This window comes from Phyllobates terribilis, unplaced genomic scaffold (genome assembly GCF_046119375.1).
Source record: "Phyllobates terribilis strain yellow unplaced genomic scaffold, ASM4611937v1 Scaffold_27__1_contigs__length_16484149, whole genome shotgun sequence".
NCBI lineage: Eukaryota > Metazoa > Chordata > Amphibia > Anura > Dendrobatidae > Phyllobates > Phyllobates terribilis.
This window is the reverse complement of record NW_027362787.1, coordinates 6,671,798-6,689,172: the sequence shown is the minus strand read 5'-3', so window position 1 is coordinate 6,689,172 and position 17,375 is coordinate 6,671,798. Positions and strand designations below refer to the sequence as shown.

The 17,375-nt window shown below is 45.2% G+C and overlaps 11 non-coding genes across 11 annotated transcripts; all 11 read right to left on the bottom strand.

Annotated features, from left to right (window-relative positions):
* Positions 1-2,555: 2,555 nt before the first annotated feature.
* Positions 2,556-2,746, bottom strand: LOC141177370 (U2 spliceosomal RNA). Its single transcript, XR_012253970.1, has one exon. It is a non-coding gene; the product is annotated as a U2 spliceosomal RNA (small nuclear RNA).
* Positions 2,747-3,861: 1,115 nt separating this feature from the next.
* On the bottom strand, positions 3,862-4,052 carry LOC141176611 (U2 spliceosomal RNA). The gene has a single exon (XR_012253282.1). It is a non-coding gene; the product is annotated as a U2 spliceosomal RNA (small nuclear RNA).
* A 1,115-nt stretch (positions 4,053-5,167) lies between these two features.
* LOC141176610 (U2 spliceosomal RNA) lies at positions 5,168-5,358 on the bottom strand. Its single transcript, XR_012253281.1, has one exon. It is a non-coding gene; the product is annotated as a U2 spliceosomal RNA (small nuclear RNA).
* Positions 5,359-6,473: 1,115 nt separating this feature from the next.
* LOC141176609 (U2 spliceosomal RNA) lies at positions 6,474-6,664 on the bottom strand. The gene has a single exon (XR_012253280.1). It is a non-coding gene; the product is annotated as a U2 spliceosomal RNA (small nuclear RNA).
* A 1,115-nt stretch (positions 6,665-7,779) lies between these two features.
* On the bottom strand, positions 7,780-7,970 carry LOC141177421 (U2 spliceosomal RNA). The gene has a single exon (XR_012254017.1). It is a non-coding gene; the product is annotated as a U2 spliceosomal RNA (small nuclear RNA).
* A 1,115-nt stretch (positions 7,971-9,085) lies between these two features.
* On the bottom strand, positions 9,086-9,276 carry LOC141176607 (U2 spliceosomal RNA). Its single transcript, XR_012253279.1, has one exon. It is a non-coding gene; the product is annotated as a U2 spliceosomal RNA (small nuclear RNA).
* A 1,115-nt stretch (positions 9,277-10,391) lies between these two features.
* On the bottom strand, positions 10,392-10,582 carry LOC141176606 (U2 spliceosomal RNA). Its single transcript, XR_012253278.1, has one exon. It is a non-coding gene; the product is annotated as a U2 spliceosomal RNA (small nuclear RNA).
* A 1,115-nt stretch (positions 10,583-11,697) lies between these two features.
* Positions 11,698-11,879, bottom strand: LOC141177851 (U2 spliceosomal RNA). Its single transcript, XR_012254387.1, has one exon. It is a non-coding gene; the product is annotated as a U2 spliceosomal RNA (small nuclear RNA).
* A 2,594-nt stretch (positions 11,880-14,473) lies between these two features.
* LOC141176605 (U2 spliceosomal RNA) lies at positions 14,474-14,664 on the bottom strand. Its single transcript, XR_012253277.1, has one exon. It is a non-coding gene; the product is annotated as a U2 spliceosomal RNA (small nuclear RNA).
* A 1,109-nt stretch (positions 14,665-15,773) lies between these two features.
* LOC141176604 (U2 spliceosomal RNA) lies at positions 15,774-15,964 on the bottom strand. The gene has a single exon (XR_012253276.1). It is a non-coding gene; the product is annotated as a U2 spliceosomal RNA (small nuclear RNA).
* Positions 15,965-17,079: 1,115 nt separating this feature from the next.
* On the bottom strand, positions 17,080-17,270 carry LOC141176603 (U2 spliceosomal RNA). Its single transcript, XR_012253275.1, has one exon. It is a non-coding gene; the product is annotated as a U2 spliceosomal RNA (small nuclear RNA).
* Between the last annotated feature and the right edge of the window lie 105 nt (positions 17,271-17,375).

Below are 17,375 nucleotides of genomic sequence, written 5' to 3'. Positions count from 1 at the left end.
TCAGGGCATCCATCTGGGTTGGCATCAGGACATCCATCTGGATTGGCATCAGGGCATCCGTCTGGATTGGCATCAGGGCATCCGTCTGGACTGGCATCAGGGCAGACATCTGGTCCAACATCTGTGCTGGCATCAGCAGGGGTATCTGGATGGACATCTGGATTCGTACCAACAGCTCCAGATTTTCGCCTCTTTTTTGGTTCCCTCTCATTTCCGCTCTGAGAAGGTGCCATCTCCCCACCAGGTGAAACCTGGACCCCTGCAGGAGTAGGCAAAGGCGTGACCTCGGCTACAGAGGCCGGGTTTTTCCGCAAAGGTACCGACAGAGCATCGACTGAGTCAGACTGTTTTTGACCTTTAGTAATGTCCACAAAGCTTTTTCTGGGGTCACCCGGGCTGACCCTGCTGGCATCAGCAGGAACTCCTGCGGAACTAGCCGCAGGCGCCCGAGAGCCACCACGAGACCTTGTCCGCATCGGACAATTACTGAACAGGTGAGTAGACATTCCGCACCCACTGCAGGTCTTACTGTTCTTACAGTCCTTTGAGGCATGACCCCATTGTCCACAGTTGTGGCACTGACTCATCCGCTCGTTCTTACAATCGCTCTGTATGTGACCAAGGTCACCACACCTACGACACCTGAATGGTTGTCCATCATAGAAGAGGTAGCCATGGTCTCTTCCCAGCACCACTGTGGAGGGGGGGTGCATAAGGCCTTCTACACCCCCAGGGTCAAGTCTGAAGCGTACCATAAAGCGTCGTTTCCCATTCCAGAAACCACTCCGACCTTTGACGTTCCCCGTAAATCTGACAGATGTACAATATCTGCTCAGAAAAAGCTCAATATCATCTGTGGACACATGGGGGTTAAACATGTATACCACAAGGGGAACGTCAACTCCGCCATAGAGACCCGTAAAAATCACTCCGTCCAACAGCTTGCTGTTACGGTGGCCCTTAACGCATTCGTAAAAGTGCTGGCAGGCAACCTTGGTCGAGAACGTGAGAATATATGTACTCTGCCCCTTCTCCTGCAGGCAGTAAACATCATGATCTTTCACGTTCAACAGATCTCTCAAAATCTGTACATAGAACTCACGGGGGTTGTCATATCCGACGTGGTTTGCTGGAACCTCGATACGCACCGAGTTCCTGATCTGGCCGGAGCCAGTGGAAAATTGAAATGAACAAGGCATCTCACCAAAGTGGCAAAGGCTTACCGTCACCACGGGCTCGGCCTTTCGCCTGGGGATCGCAACTTGTTGCCCGGGGACTAAGCCAGCTCCCTAATAGCAGCAGGGGGATGAAGTCCCACCAAAAGGTGAGACGATCCCCCCAGGCCAAGGAGCCGGGTACCCCGGGCACCTCTCAGCCAAGACCAAGGCAGCAACCGTTAGATCACTGCACCTGATCTCAGCCAAAAGGCCGAGAAGCGATAACCAGAATTGGTTTCAAACTACGGAGCCACCCAAGGATCCTGAAAAGTCCATTTGTGGAGATGAGCTCCTGGACTCCCGTTAAGAAGACATGTTGTCAACCTCTAGATCCCTTACATGCCTGCACTTTTCGGCTTGCTGCTGCTGCAATCCACGCGTTTTAGATCTGCATAACTCCACCTCTTTAAACACAGCACCTTCACCCCCTGCTGTTCCCACCCGCCTCAACACCGTTGGAAGGGAGGAGAACCAATTAAGGCGGGGGGTGGGGTGGAACGAGCAGCTGTCTACCCTTAGCAGGAGGGCTCCTGATTACATACCTCTCCTGCTGCTGCTGCTGCTGGCTGTCCAGCAGCAGACTGAAGGTGGCTGCTGCTGTGCACAGGTATATAAAGGCTCAGAGCCTATTATGACACGCGCAGCCAGCGTTCCATTGCCACATTCCATCTACTGCAGGCAGGATACCTGGCTGGCTGAATGTCGCTGAGAAGCTCACAGAGACCGCCATAAGCAACAGTTTAACAGAATGCCACAGACTAATCAACCAAACTTTTTGGGTTGGGTTCTCTTTTATAGTCTGCAGGCAATAAATGAAAGAAGTCAGTGTTCCAGCAGAAGGAGACAACGTTTCAGAAAAGGCATTGTAGCAAACCAAAAAAGAAATTTTAAGCGCAGCAGAGTAACCAGCGCACATACCTGTTAGCTCAGGTGAGTTTAAAAGGCTGCTGTTGATAACAAGGGCATTTGCTAAATAGATGGTGTGTGTGCAACAATATACTGAAAGGTCAATTATATTGTGCAGCTTATCTCACCACCTGTAGTTATTTAGGTGAAATCTCCAAAATGCTTGCCTAATATGTCTGTTTATCCAAAAGGAAGTAAAAAGGGAGAGCTAGAAAGATAGCATTGCATCACATTACATGGCAATGCAATGCACAGTTGCTGAAGTTGAACCAAAATGAGCTTGTAATCTGGCTTCTGCAACTTTGAACATGAAAAATCCAATGAGGAGAAGAAAAGCAAAGCCAAAGAGTCCATCCCAAAATCCGACAAACAAGCAAAACGAACAAAAAACATTGAATTCAATTCTTTCTGATTTTAGAAACTGCATTAAAGAAGGGGTGCACCGGTCCTGGATATACTGCAATACCAGGTCAATGCGTGGAGTGGACAGAGCAAGCTCTTTTTCCATCTCCCTGTTCTAAAAATCCATTTAATATATGGTCCCCAGATAGGGGACGTATCAGATATTAAACTGATAAGAACAGATACTACACTTGATCTTAGCCAAAAGGCCGAGAAGCGATAACCAGAATTGGTTTCAAACTACGGAGCCACCCAAGGATCCTGAAAAGTCCATTTGTGGAGATGAGCTCCTGGACTCCCGTTAAGAAGACATGTTGTCAACCTCTAGATCCCTTACATGCCTGCACTTTTCGGCTTGCTGCTGCTGCAATCCACGCGTTTTAGATCTGCATAACTCCACCTCTTTAAACACAGCACCTTCACCCCCTGCTGTTCCCACCCGCCTCAACACCGTTGGAAGGGAGGAGAACCAATTAAGGCGGGGGGTGGGGTGGAACGAGCAGCTGTCTACCCTTAGCAGGAGGGCTCCTGATTACATACCTCTCCTGCTGCTGCTGCTGCTGGCTGTCCAGCAGCAGACTGAAGGTGGCTGCTGCTGTGCACAGGTATATAAAGGCTCAGAGCCTATTATGACACGCGCAGCCAGCGTTCCATTGCCACATTCCATCTACTGCAGGCAGGATACCTGGCTGGCTGAATGTCGCTGAGAAGCTCACAGAGACCGCCATAAGCAACAGTTTAACAGAATGCCACAGACTAATCAACCAAACTTTTTGGGTTGGGTTCTCTTTTATAGTCTGCAGGCATTAAATGAAAGAAGTCAGTGTTCCAGCAGAAGGAGACAACGTTTCAGAAAAGGCATTGTAGCAAACCAAAAAAGAAATTTTAAGCGCAGCAGAGTAACCAGCGCACATACCTGTTAGCTCAGGTGAGTTTAAAAGGCTGCTGTTGATAACAAGGGCATTTGCTAAATAGATGGTGTGTGTGCAACAATATACTGAAAGGTCAATTATATTGTGCAGCTTATCTCACCACCTGTAGTTATTTAGGTGAAAGCTCCAAAATGCTTGCCTAATATGTCTGTTTATCCAAAAGGAAGTAAAAAGGGAGAGCTAGAAAGATAGCATTGCATCACATTACATGGCAATGCAATGCACAGTTGCTGAAGTTGAACCAAAATGAGCTTGTAATCTGGCTTCTGCAACTTTGAACATGAAAAATCCAATGAGGAGAAGAAAAGCAAAGCCAAAGAGTCCATCCCAAAATCCGACAAACAAGCAAAATGAACAAAAAACATTGAATTCAATTCTTTCTGATTTTAGAAACTGCATTAAAGAAGGGGTGCACCGGTCCTGGAGATACTGCAATACCAGGTCAATGCGTGGAGTGGACAGAGCAAGCTCTTTTTCCATCTCCCTGTTCTAAAAATCCATTTAATATATGGTCCCCAGATAGGGGACGTATCAGATATTAAACTGATAAGAACAGATACTACACTTGATCTTAGCCAAAAGGCCGAGAAGCGATAACCAGAATTGGTTTCAAACTACGGAGCCACCCAAGGATCCTGAAAAGTCCATTTGTGGAGATGAGCTCCTGGACTCCCGTTAAGAAGACATGTTGTCAACCTCTAGATCCCTTACATGCCTGCACTTTTCGGCTTGCTGCTGCTGCAATCCACGCGTTTTAGATCTGCATAACTCCACCTCTTTAAACACAGCACCTTCACCCCCTGCTGTTCCCACCCGCCTCAACACCGTTGGAAGGGAGGAGAACCAATTAAGGCGGGGGGTGGGGTGGAACGAGCAGCTGTCTACCCTTAGCAGGAGGGCTCCTGATTACATACCTCTCCTGCTGCTGCTGCTGCTGGCTGTCCAGCAGCAGACTGAAGGTGGCTGCTGCTGTGCACAGGTATATAAAGGCTCAGAGCCTATTATGACACGCGCAGCCAGCGTTCCATTGCCACATTCCATCTACTGCAGGCAGGATACCTGGCTGGCTGAATGTCGCTGAGAAGCTCACAGAGACCGCCATAAGCAACAGTTTAACAGAATGCCACAGACTAATCAACCAAACTTTTTGGGTTGGGTTCTCTTTTATAGTCTGCAGGCATTAAATGAAAGAAGTCAGTGTTCCAGCAGAAGGAGACAACGTTTCAGAAAAGGCATTGTAGCAAACCAAAAAATAAATTTTAAGCGCAGCAGAGTAACCAGCGCACATACCTGTTAGCTCAGGTGAGTTTAAAAGGCTGCTGTTGATAACAAGGGCATTTGCTAAATAGATGGTGTGTGTGCAACAATATACTGAAAGGTCAATTATATTGTGCAGCTTATCTCACCACCTGTAGTTATTTAGGTGAAAGCTCCAAAATGCTTGCCTAATATGTCTGTTTATCCAAAAGGAAGTAAAAAGGGAGAGCTAGAAAGATAGCATTGCATCACATTACATGGCAATGCAATGCACAGTTGCTGAAGTTGAACCAAAATGAGCTTGTAATCTGGCTTCTGCAACTTTGAACATGAAAAATCCAATGAGGAGAAGAAAAGCAAAGCCAAAGAGTCCATCCCAAAATCCGACAAACAAGCAAAATGAACAAAAAACATTGAATTCAATTCTTTCTGATTTTAGAAACTGCATTAAAGAAGGGGTGCACCGGTCCTGGAGATACTGCAATACCAGGTCAATGCGTGGAGTGGACAGAGCAAGCTCTTTTTCCATCTCCCTGTTCTAAAAATCCATTTAATATATGGTCCCCAGATAGGGGACGTATCAGATATTAAACTGATAAGAACAGATACTACACTTGATCTTAGCCAAAAGGCCGAGAAGCGATAACCAGAATTGGTTTCAAACTACGGAGCCACCCAAGGATCCTGAAAAGTCCATTTGTGGAGATGAGCTCCTGGACTCCCGTTAAGAAGACATGTTGTCAACCTCTAGATCCCTTACATGCCTGCACTTTTCGGCTTGCTGCTGCTGCAATCCACGCGTTTTAGATCTGCATAACTCCACCTCTTTAAACACAGCACCTTCACCCCCTGCTGTTCCCACCCGCCTCAACACCGTTGGAAGGGAGGAGAACCAATTAAGGCGGGGGGTGTGGTGGAACGAGCAGCTGTCTACCCTTAGCAGGAGGGCTCCTGATTACATACCTCTCCTGCTGCTGCTGCTGCTGGCTGTCCAGCAGCAGACTGAAGGTGGCTGCTGCTGTGCACAGGTATATAAAGGCTCAGAGCCTATTATGACACGCGCAGCCAGCGTTCCATTGCCACATTCCATCTACTGCAGGCAGGATACCTGGCTGGCTGAATGTCGCTGAGAAGCTCACAGAGACCGCCATAAGCAACAGTTTAACAGAATGCCACAGACTAATCAACCAAACTTTTTGGGTTGGGTTCTCTTTTATAGTCTGCAGGCATTAAATGAAAGAAGTCAGTGTTCCAGCAGAAGGAGACAACGTTTCAGAAAAGGCATTGTAGCAAACCAAAAAAGAAATTTTAAGCGCAGCAGAGTAACCAGCGCACATACCTGTTAGCTCAGGTGAGTTTAAAAGGCTGCTGTTGATAACAAGGGCATTTGCTAAATAGATGGTGTGTGTGCAACAATATACTGAAAGGTCAATTATATTGTGCAGCTTATCTCACCACCTGTAGTTATTTAGGTGAAAGCTCCAAAATGCTTGCCTAATATGTCTGTTTATCCAAAAGGAAGTAAAAAGGGAGAGCTAGAAAGATAGCATTGCATCACATTACATGGCAATGCAATGCACAGTTGCTGAAGTTGAACCAAAATGAGCTTGTAATCTGGCTTCTGCAACTTTGAACATGAAAAATCCAATGAGGAGAAGAAAAGCAAAGCCAAAGAGTCCATCCCAAAATCCGACAAACAAGCAAAATGAACAAAAAACATTGAATTCAATTCTTTCTGATTTTAGAAACTGCATTAAAGAAGGGGTGCACCGGTCCTGGAGATACTGCAATACCAGGTCAATGCGTGGAGTGGACAGAGCAAGCTCTTTTTCCATCTCCCTGTTCTAAAAATCCATTTAATATATGGTCCCCAGATAGGGGACGTATCAGATATTAAACTGATAAGAACAGATACTACACTTGATCTTAGCCAAAAGGCCGAGAAGCGATAACCAGAATTGGTTTCAAACTACGGAGCCACCCAAGGATCCTGAAAAGTCCATTTGTGGAGATGAGCTCCTGGACTCCCGTTAAGAAGACATGTTGTCAACCTCTAGATCCCTTACATGCCTGCACTTTTCGGCTTGCTGCTGCTGCAATCCACGCGTTTTAGATCTGCATAACTCCACCTCTTTAAACACAGCACCTTCACCCCCTGCTGTTCCCACCCGCCTCAACACCGTTGGAAGGGAGGAGAACCAATTAAGGCGGGGGGTGGGGTGGAACGAGCAGCTGTCTGCCCTTAGCAGGAGGGCTCCTGATTACATACCTCTACTGCTGCTGCTGCTGCTGGCTGTCCAGCAGCAGACTGAAGGTGGCTGCTGCTGTGCACAGGTATATAAAGGCTCAGAGCCTATTATGACACGCGCAGCCAGCGTTCCATTGCCACATTCCATCTACTGCAGGCAGGATACCTGGCTGGCTGAATGTCGCTGAGAAGCTCACAGAGACCGCCATAAGCAACAGTTTAACAGAATGCCACAGACTAATCAACCAAACTTTTTGGGTTGGGGTCTCTTTTATAGTCTGCAGGCATTAAATGAAAGAAGTCAGTGTTCCAGCAGAAGGAGACAACGTTTCAGAAAAGGCATTGTAGCAAACCAAAAAAGAAATTTTAAGCGCAGCAGAGTAACCAGCGCACATACCTGTTAGCTCAGGTGAGTTTAAAAGGCTGCTGTTGATAACAAGGGCATTTGCTAAATAGATGGTGTGTGTGCAACAATATACTGAAAGGTCAATTATATTGTGCAGCTTATCTCACCACCTGTAGTTATTTAGGTGAAAGCTCCAAAATGCTTGCCTAATATGTCTGTTTATCCAAAAGGAAGTAAAAAGGGAGAGCTAGAAAGATAGCATTGCATCACATTACATGGCAATGCAATGCACAGTTGCTGAAGTTGAACCAAAATGAGCTTGTAATCTGGCTTCTGCAACTTTGAACATGAAAAATCCAATGAGGAGAAGAAAAGCAAAGCCAAAGAGTCCATCCCAAAATCCGACAAACAAGCAAAATGAACAAAAAACATTGAATTCAATTCTTTCTGATTTTAGAAACTGCATTAAAGAAGGGGTGCACCGGTCCTGGAGATACTGCAATACCAAGTCAATGCGTGGAGTGGACAGAGCAAGCTCTTTTTCCATCTCCCTGTTCTAAAAATCCATTTAATATATGGTCCCCAGATAGGGGACGTATCAGATATTAAACTGATAAGAACAGATACTACACTTGATCTTAGCCAAAAGGCCGAGAAGCGATAAACAGAATTGGTTTCAAACTACGGAGCCACCCAAGGATCCTGAAAAGTCCATTTGTGGAGATGAGCTCCTGGACTCCCGTTAAGAAGACATGTTGTCAACCTCTAGATCCCTTACATGCCTGCACTTTTCGGCTTGCTGCTGCTGCAATCCACGCGTTTTAGATCTGCATAACTCCACCTCTTTAAACACAGCACCTTCACCCCCTGCTGTTCCCACCCGCCTCAACACCGTTGGAAGGGAGGAGAACCAATTAAGGCGGGGGGTGGGGTGGAACGAGCAGCTGTCTACCCTTAGCAGGAGGGCTCCTGATTACATACCTCTCCTGCTGCTGCTGCTGCTGGCTGTCCAGCAGCAGACTGAAGGTGGCTGCTGCTGTGCACAGGTATATAAAGGCTCAGAGCCTATTATGACACGCGCAGCCAGCGTTCCATTGCCACATTCCATCTACTGCAGGCAGGATACCTGGCTGGCTGAATGTCGCTGAGAAGCTCACAGAGACCGCCATAAGCAAAAGTTTAATAGAATGCCACAGACTAATCAACCAAACTTTTTGGGTTGGGTTCTCTTTTATAGTCTGCAGGCATTAAATGAAAGAAGTCAGTGTTCCAGCAGAAGGAGACAACGTTTCAGAAAAGGCATTGTAGCAAACCAAAAAAGAAATTTTAAGCGCAGCAGAGTAACCAGCGCACATACCTGTTAGCTCAGGTGAGTTTAAAAGGCTGCTGTTGATAACAAGGGCATTTGCTAAATAGATGGTGTGTGTGCAACAATATACTGAAAGGTCAATTATATTGTGCAGCTTATCTCACCACCTGTAGTTATTTAGGTGAAAGCTCCAAAATGCTTGCCTAATATGTCTGTTTATCCAAAAGGAAGTAAAAAGGGAGAGCTAGAAAGATAGCATTGCATCACATTACATGGCAATGCAATGCACAGTTGCTGAAGTTGAACCAAAATGAGCTTGTAATCTGGCTTCTGCAACTTTGAACATGAAAAATCCAATGAGGAGAAGAAAAGCAAAGCCAAAGAGTCCATCCCAAAATCCGACAAACAAGCAAAATGAACAAAAAACATTGAATTCAATTCTTTCTGATTTTAGAAACTGCATTAAAGAAGGGGTGCACCGGTCCTGGAGATACTGCAATACCAGGTCAATGCGTGGAGTGGACAGAGCAAGCTCTTTTTCCATCTCCCTGTTCTAAAAATCCATTTAATATATGGTCCCCAGATAGGGGACGTATCAGATATTAAACTGATAAGAACAGATACTACACTTGATCTTAGCCAAAAGGCCGAGAAGCGATAACCAGAATTGGTTTCAAACTACGGAGCCACCCAAGGATCCTGAAAAGTCCATTTGTGGAGATGAGCTCCTGGACTCCCGTTAAGAAGACATGTTGTCAACCTCTAGATCCCTTACATGCCTGCACTTTTCGGCTTGCTGCTGCTGCAATCCACGCGTTTTAGATCTGCATAACTCCACCTCTTTAAACACAGCACCTTCACCCCCTGCTGTTCCCACCCGCCTCAACACCGTTGGAAGGGAGGAGAACCAATTAAGGTGGGGGGTGGGGTGGAACGAGCAGCTGTCTACCCTTAGCAGGAGGGCTCCTGATTACATACCTCTCCTGCTGCTGCTGCTGCTGGCTGTCCAGCAGCAGACTGAAGGTGGCTGCTGCTGTGCACAGGTATATAAAGGCTCAGAGCCTATTATGACACGCGCAGCCAGCGTTCCATTGCCACATTCCATCTACTGCAGGCAGGATACCTGGCTGGCTGAATGTCGCTGAGAAGCTCACAGAGACCGCCATAAGCAACAGTTTAACAGAATGCCACAGACTAATCAACCAAACTTTTTGGGTTGGGTTCTCTTTTATAGTCTGCAGGCATTAAATGAAAGAAGTCAGTGTTCCAGCAGAAGGAGACAACATTTCAGAAAAGGCATTGTAGCAAACCAAAAAAGAAATTTTAAGCGCAGCAGAGTAACCAGCGCACATACCTGTTAGCTCAGGTGAGTTTAAAAGGCTGCTGTTGATAACAAGGGCATTTGCTAAATAGATGGTGTGTGTGCAACAATATACTGAAAGGTCAATTATATTGTGCAGCTTATCTCACCACCTGTAGTTATTTAGGTGAAAGCTCCAAAATGCTTGCCTAATATGTCTGTTTATCCAAAAGGAAGTAAAAAGGGAGAGCTAGAAAGATAGCATTGCATCACATTACATGGCAATGCAATGCACAGTTGCTGAAGTTGAACCAAAATGAGCTTGTAATCTGGCTTCTGCAACTTTGAACATGAAAAATCCAATGAGGAGAAGAAAAGCAAAGCCAAAGAGTCCATCCCAAAATCCGACAAACAAGCAAAATGAACAAAAAACATTGAATTCAATTCTTTCTGATTTTAGAAACTGCATTAAAGAAGGGGTGCACCGGTCCTGGAGATACTGCAATACCAGGTCAATGCGTGGAGTGGACAGAGCAAGCTCTTTTTCCATCTCCCTGTTCTAAAAATCCATTTAATATATGGTCCCCAGATAGGGGACGTATCAGATATTAAACTGATAAGAACAGATACTACACTTGATCTTAGCCAAAAGGCCGAGAAGCGATAACCAGAATTGGTTTCAAACTACGGAGCCACCCAAGGATCCTGAAAAGTCCATTTGTGGAGATGAGCTCCTGGACTCCCGTTAAGAAGACATGTTGTCAACCTCTAGATCCCTTACATGCCTGCACTTTTCGGCTTGCTGCTGCTGCAATCCACGCGTTTTAGATCTGCATAACTCCACCTCTTTAAACACAGCACCTTCACCCCCTGCTGTTCCCACCCGCCTCAACACCGTTGGAAGGGAGGAGAACCAATTAAGGTGGGGGGTGGGGTGGAACGAGCAGCTGTCTACCCTTAGCAGGAGGGCTCCTGATTACATACCTCTCCTGCTGCTGCTGCTGCTGGCTGTCCAGCAGCAGACTGAAGGTGGCTGCTGCTGTGCACAGGTATATAAAGGCTCAGAGCCTATTATGACACGCGCAGCCAGCGTTCCATTGCCACATTCCATCTACTGCAGGCAGGATACCTGGCTGGCTGAATGTCGCTGAGAAGCTCACAGAGACCGCCATAAGCAACAGTTTAACAGAATGCCACAGACTAATCAACCAAACTTTTTGGGTTGGGTTCTCTTTTATAGTCTGCAGGCATTAAATGAAAGAAGTCAGTGTTCCAGCAGAAGGAGACAACATTTCAGAAAAGGCATTGTAGCAAACCAAAAAAGAAATTTTAAGCGCAGCAGAGTAACCAGCGCACATACCTGTTAGCTCAGGTGAGTTTAAAAGGCTGCTGTTGATAACAAGGGCATTTGCTAAATAGATGGTGTGTGTGCAACAATATACTGAAAGGTCAATTATATTGTGCAGCTTATCTCACCACCTGTAGTTATTTAGGTGAAAGCTCCAAAATGCTTGCCTAATATGTCTGTTTATCCAAAAGGAAGTAAAAAGGGAGAGCTAGAAAGATAGCATTGCATCACATTACATGGCAATGCAATGCACAGTTGCTGAAGTTGAACCAAAATGAGCTTGTAATCTGGCTTCTGCAACTTTGAACATGAAAAATCCAATGAGGAGAAGAAAAGCAAAGCCAAAGAGTCCATCCCAAAATCCGACAAACAAGCAAAATGAACAAAAAACATTGAATTCAATTCTTTCTGATTTTAGAAACTGCATTAAAGAAGGGGTGCACCGGTCCTGGAGATACTGCAATACCAGGTCAATGCGTGGAGTGGACAGAGCAAGCTCTTTTTCCATCTCCCTGTTCTAAAAATCCATTTAATATATGGTCCCCAGATAGGGGACGTATCAGATATTAAACTGATAAGAACAGATCTTTTTCCCATAACACTCAGATTACAAGTACCATCTCGATTCCATACTTCTGAAAACGGTGATGGACCAAATCCATCATCGTGTCATTTTAAAACAAAAAAAACATTATGTAATGCATATACAAAAAAAACAAAACAACAACCAGTATTTCCTCTCAGACACATAATATATAGAGGAAGGAAACAAAACACATTACTGCATTCCTCCCTTCAACGCATAATATGTTAAATACTCCAACAGTCCTTTCTCTTGCGAGAAAGATTCAAAGTTTGTATTCACATAATCTATCCATGTCCTTCCCACCTTATAGGTTTCAAAAAACCTCTCTTTATTTGCCTTCACACTTGCGATTACCTTTGGAAAAAAAGCTTCAAAACACACACCACTTCCCTTCATTTCCGCAATTCCTTTTTTAACTTTGTCCATTTCTTTATCAGCTTCCTCCTCTTCTGTTTGCCTCTGAACCTCTACCGTCTTCTTTTTTTCTTTCTTTTCCGCCTTTGCACTTTCCATCTTCTCCTTATTACTCTTTCTCTTTGGGCATTCCTTAAACCTATGCCCAATTTCCATACACAGGTTACACTTATTCCTTTCTACTGGACATGATTTAGAAACATGTCCTTCCGCTTTACACTTCCAACACTTTTCTGCAGTACAGTCTTCACGTTTATGACCATATACCTCACAAATTGAACAAAAGGAATCCATCCCATTAAAGAATAAATTCCCACTTACTTTACCAAGCTTAAACCTTTGAGGCGGGTAGGAAAAACTCCTATCCTTGTTCATGTTAAATTCCACAAAAAATTTCCACTTTCCCGTCCATACTCCGAATTCATTCATTACTTTACCTTTTGATACTACAGACTTGGCAAAACCACTCAAAAACGTGACAATGTCCTCTTCTGGAACCAGTGGTGAAAACATCTTCACTGTCACCATCTTTTCACTACTAAATACGTGACGTTGAAACCGAATTCCAACAAACTTCTCATGTCTCAATTCATCAAAAGAATCCATATAGTTCTCCAAAATCTTCCTAGACTCAAAAAACACGTCATAGACACCCTTTTGGGGATAATCCATAACTGCCACGATGTCTTCTTTTTTCACCTTTGCGACACCCAAGATGATCTCCTTCATAATAAACCGAAAGTCCTTAACCTTCTGACAGTCTCTCCGGACAAAAATCCGGAAAGCGGTCTCCACACGTGCATGTTCTGGAACCTCCAACTTCGGCCACAACTCCGCCTCTGTTGCCATGATTCTCCAACAGAATGAGCGTAATCTCCACTCCAACACACAGAAGGAGCGAGTATGATCACTTCCCGTTGTCTGGGGACTAAGCCGACACGCCTATAGCAGCAAGGGGGTGAAGTCCCCACAATTAAGTAAGGACGATCCCCCAAGGCCGACGAGCCAGGTACCCCAGACACCTCCAACCAAAACCAAGGCAGCAATCGCTAAATCACTGCACTTGATCTTAGCCAAAAGGCCGAGAAGCGATAACCAGAATTGGTTTCAAACTACGGAGCCACCCAAGGATCCTGAAAAGTCCATTTGTGGAGATGAGCTCCTGGACTCCCGTTAAGAAGACATGTTGTCAACCTCTAGATCCCTTACATGCCTGCACTTTTCGGCTTGCTGCTGCTGCAATCCACGCGTTTTAGATCTGCATAACTCCACCTCTTTAAACACAGCACCTTCACCCCCTGCTGTTCCCACCCGCCTCAACACCGTTGGAAGGGAGGAGAACCAATTAAGGCGGGGGGTGGGGTGGAACGAGCAGCTGTCTACCCTTAGCAGGAGGGCTCCTGATTACATACCTCTCCTGCTGCTGCTGCTGCTGGCTGTCCAGCAGCAGACTGAAGGTGGCTGCTGCTGTGCACAGGTATATAAAGGCTCAGAGCCTATTATGACACGCGCAGCCAGCGTTCCATTGCCACATTCCATCTACTGCAGGCAGGATACCTGGCTGGCTGAATGTCGCTGAGAAGCTCACAGAGACCGCCATAAGCAACAGTTTAACAGAATGCCACAGACTAATCAACCAAACTTTTTGGGTTGGGTTCTCTTTTATAGTCTGCAGGCATTAAATGAAAGAAGTCAGTGTTCCAGCAGAAGGAGACAACATTTCAGAAAAGGCATTGTAGCAAACCAAAAAAGAAATTTTAAGCGCAGCAGAGTAACCAGCGCACATACCTGTTAGCTCAGGTGAGTTTAAAAGGCTGCTGTTGATAACAAGGGCATTTGCTAAATAGATGGTGTGTGTGCAACAATATACTGAAAGGTCAATTATATTGTGCAGCTTATCTCACCACCTGTAGTTATTTAGGTGAAAGCTCCAAAATGCTTGCCTAATATGTCTGTTTATCCAAAAGGAAGTAAAAAGGGAGAGCTAGAAAGATAGCATTGCATCACATTACATGGCAATGCAATGCACAGTTGCTGAAGTTGAACCAAAATGAGCTTGTAATCTGGCTTCTGCAACTTTGAACATGAAAAATCCAATGAGGAGAAGAAAAGCAAAGCCAAAGAGTCCATCCCAAAATCCGACAAACAAGCAAAATGAACAAAAAACATTGAATTCAATTCTTTCTGATTTTAGAAACTGCATTAAAGAAGGGGTGCACCGGTCCTGGAGATACTGCAATACCAGGTCAATGCGTGGAGTGGACAGAGCAAGCTCTTTTTCCATCTCCCTGTTCTAAAAATCCATTTAATATATGGTCCCCAGATAGGGGACGTATCAGATATTAAACTGATAAGAACAGATACTACACTTGATCTTAGCCAAAAGGCCGAGAAGCGATAACCAGAATTGGTTTCAAACTACGGAGCCACCCAAGGATCCTGAAAAGTCCATTTGTGGAGATGAGCTCCTGGACTTCCGTTAAGAAGACATGTTGTCAACCTCTAGATCCCTTACATGCCTGCACTTTTCGGCTTGCTGCTGCTGCAATCCACGCGTTTTAGATCTGCATAACTCCACCTCTTTAAACACAGCACCTTCACCCCCTGCTGTTCCCACCCGCCTCAACACCGTTGGAAGGGAGGAGAACCAATTAAGGCGGGGGGTGGGGTGGAACGAGCAGCTGTCTACCCTTAGCAGGAGGGCTCCTGATTACATACCTCTCCTGCTGCTGCTGGCTGTCCAGCAGCAGACTGAAGGTGGCTGCTGCTGTGCACAGGTATATAAAGGCTCAGAGCCTATTATGACACGCGCAGCCAGCGTTCCATTGCCACATTCCATCTACTGCAGGCAGGATACCTGGCTGGCTGAATGTCGCTGAGAAGCTCACAGAGACCGCCATAAGCAACAGTTTAACAGAATGCCACAGACTAATCAACCAAACTTTTTGGGTTGGGTTCTCTTTTATAGTCTGCAGGCATTAAATGAAAGAAGTCAGTGTTCCAGCAGAAGGAGACAACGTTTCAGAAAAGGCATTGTAGCAAACCAAAAAAGAAATTTTAAGCGCAGCAGAGTAACCAGCGCACATACCTGTTAGCTCAGGTGAGTTTAAAAGGCTGCTGTTGATAACAAGGGCATTTGCTAAATAGATGGTGTGTGTGCAACAATATACTGAAAGGTCAATTATATTGTGCAGCTTATCTCACCACCTGTAGTTATTTAGGTGAAAGCTCCAAAATGCTTGCCTAATATGTCTGTTTATCCAAAAGGAAGTAAAAAGGGAGAGCTAGAAAGATAGCATTGCATCACATTACATGGCAATGCAATGCACAGTTGCTGAAGTTGAACCAAAATGAGCTTGTAATCTGGCTTCTGCAACTTTGAACATGAAAAATCCAATGAGGAGAAGAAAAGCAAAGCCAAAGAGTCCATCCCAAAATCCGACAAACAAGCAAAATGAAGAAAAAACATTGAATTCAATTCTTTCTGATTTTAGAAACTGCATTAAAGAAGGGGTGCACCGGTCCTGGAGATACTGCAATACCAGGTCAATGCGTGGAGTGGACAGAGCAAGCTCTTTTTCCATCTCCCTGTTCTAAAAATCCATTTAATATATGGTCCCCAGATAGGGGACGTATCAGATATTAAACTGATAAGAACAGATACTACACTTGATCTTAGCCAAAAGGCCGAGAAGCGATAACCAGAATTGGTTTCAAACTACGGAGCCACCCAAGGATCCTGAAAAGTCCATTTGTGGAGATGAGCTCCTGGACTCCCGTTAAGAAGACATGTTGTCAACCTCTAGATCCCTTACATGCCTGCACTTTTCGGCTTGCTGCTGCTGCAATCCACGCGTTTTAGATCTGCATAACTCCACCTCTTTAAACACAGCACCTTCACCCCCTGCTGTTCCCACCCGCCTCAACACCGTTGGAAGGGAGGAGAACCAATTAAGGCGGGGGGTGGGGTGGAACGAGCAGCTGTCTACCCTTAGCAGGAGGGCTCCTGATTACATACCTCTCCTGCTGCTGCTGCTGCTGGCTGTCCAGCAGCAGACTGAAGGTGGCTGCTGCTGTGCACAGGTATATAAAGGCTCAGAGCCTATTATGACACGCGCAGCCAGCGTTCCATTGCCACATTCCATCTACTGCAGGCAGGATACCTGGCTGGCTGAATGTCGCTGAGAAGCTCACAGAGACCGCCATAAGCAACAGTTTAACAGAATGCCACAGACTAATCAACCAAACTTTTTGGGTTGGGTTCTCTTTTATAGTCTGCAGGCATTAAATGAAAGAAGTCAGTGTTCCAGCAGAAGGAGACAACGTTTCAGAAAAGGCATTGTAGCAAACCAAAAAAGAAATTTTAAGCGCAGCAGAGTAACCAGCGCACATACCTGTTAGCTCAGGTGAGTTTAAAAGGCTGCTGTTGATAACAAGGGCATTTGCTAAATAGATGGTGTGTGTGCAACAATATACTGAAAGGTCAATTTTATTGTGCAGCTTATCTCACCACCTGTAGTTATTTAGGTGAAAGCTCCAAAATGCTTGCCTAATATGTCTGTTTATCCAAAAGGAAGTAAAAAGGGAGAGCTAGAAAGATAGCATTGCATCACATTACATGGCAATGCAATGCACAGTTGCTGAAGTTGAACCAAAATGAGCTTGTAATCTGGCTTCTGCAACTTTGAACATGAAAAATCCAATGAGGAGAAGAAAAGCAAAGCCAAAGAGTCCATCCCAAAATCCGACAAACAAGCAAAATGAACAAAAAACATTGAATTCAATTCTTTCTGATTTTAGAAACTGCATTAAAGAAGGGGTGCACCGGTCCTGGAGATACTGCAATACCAGGTCAATGCGTGGAGTGGACAGAGCAAGCTCTTTTTCCATCTCCCTGTTCTAAAAATCCATTTAATATATGGTCCCCAGATAGGGGACGTATCAGATATTAAACTGATAAGAACAGATACTACACTTGATCTTAGCCAAAAGGCCGAGAAGCGATAACCAGAATTGGTTTCAAACTACGGAGCCACCCAAGGATCCTGAAAAGTCCATTTGTGGAGATGAGCTCCTGGACTCCCGTTAAGAAGACATGTTGTCAACCTCT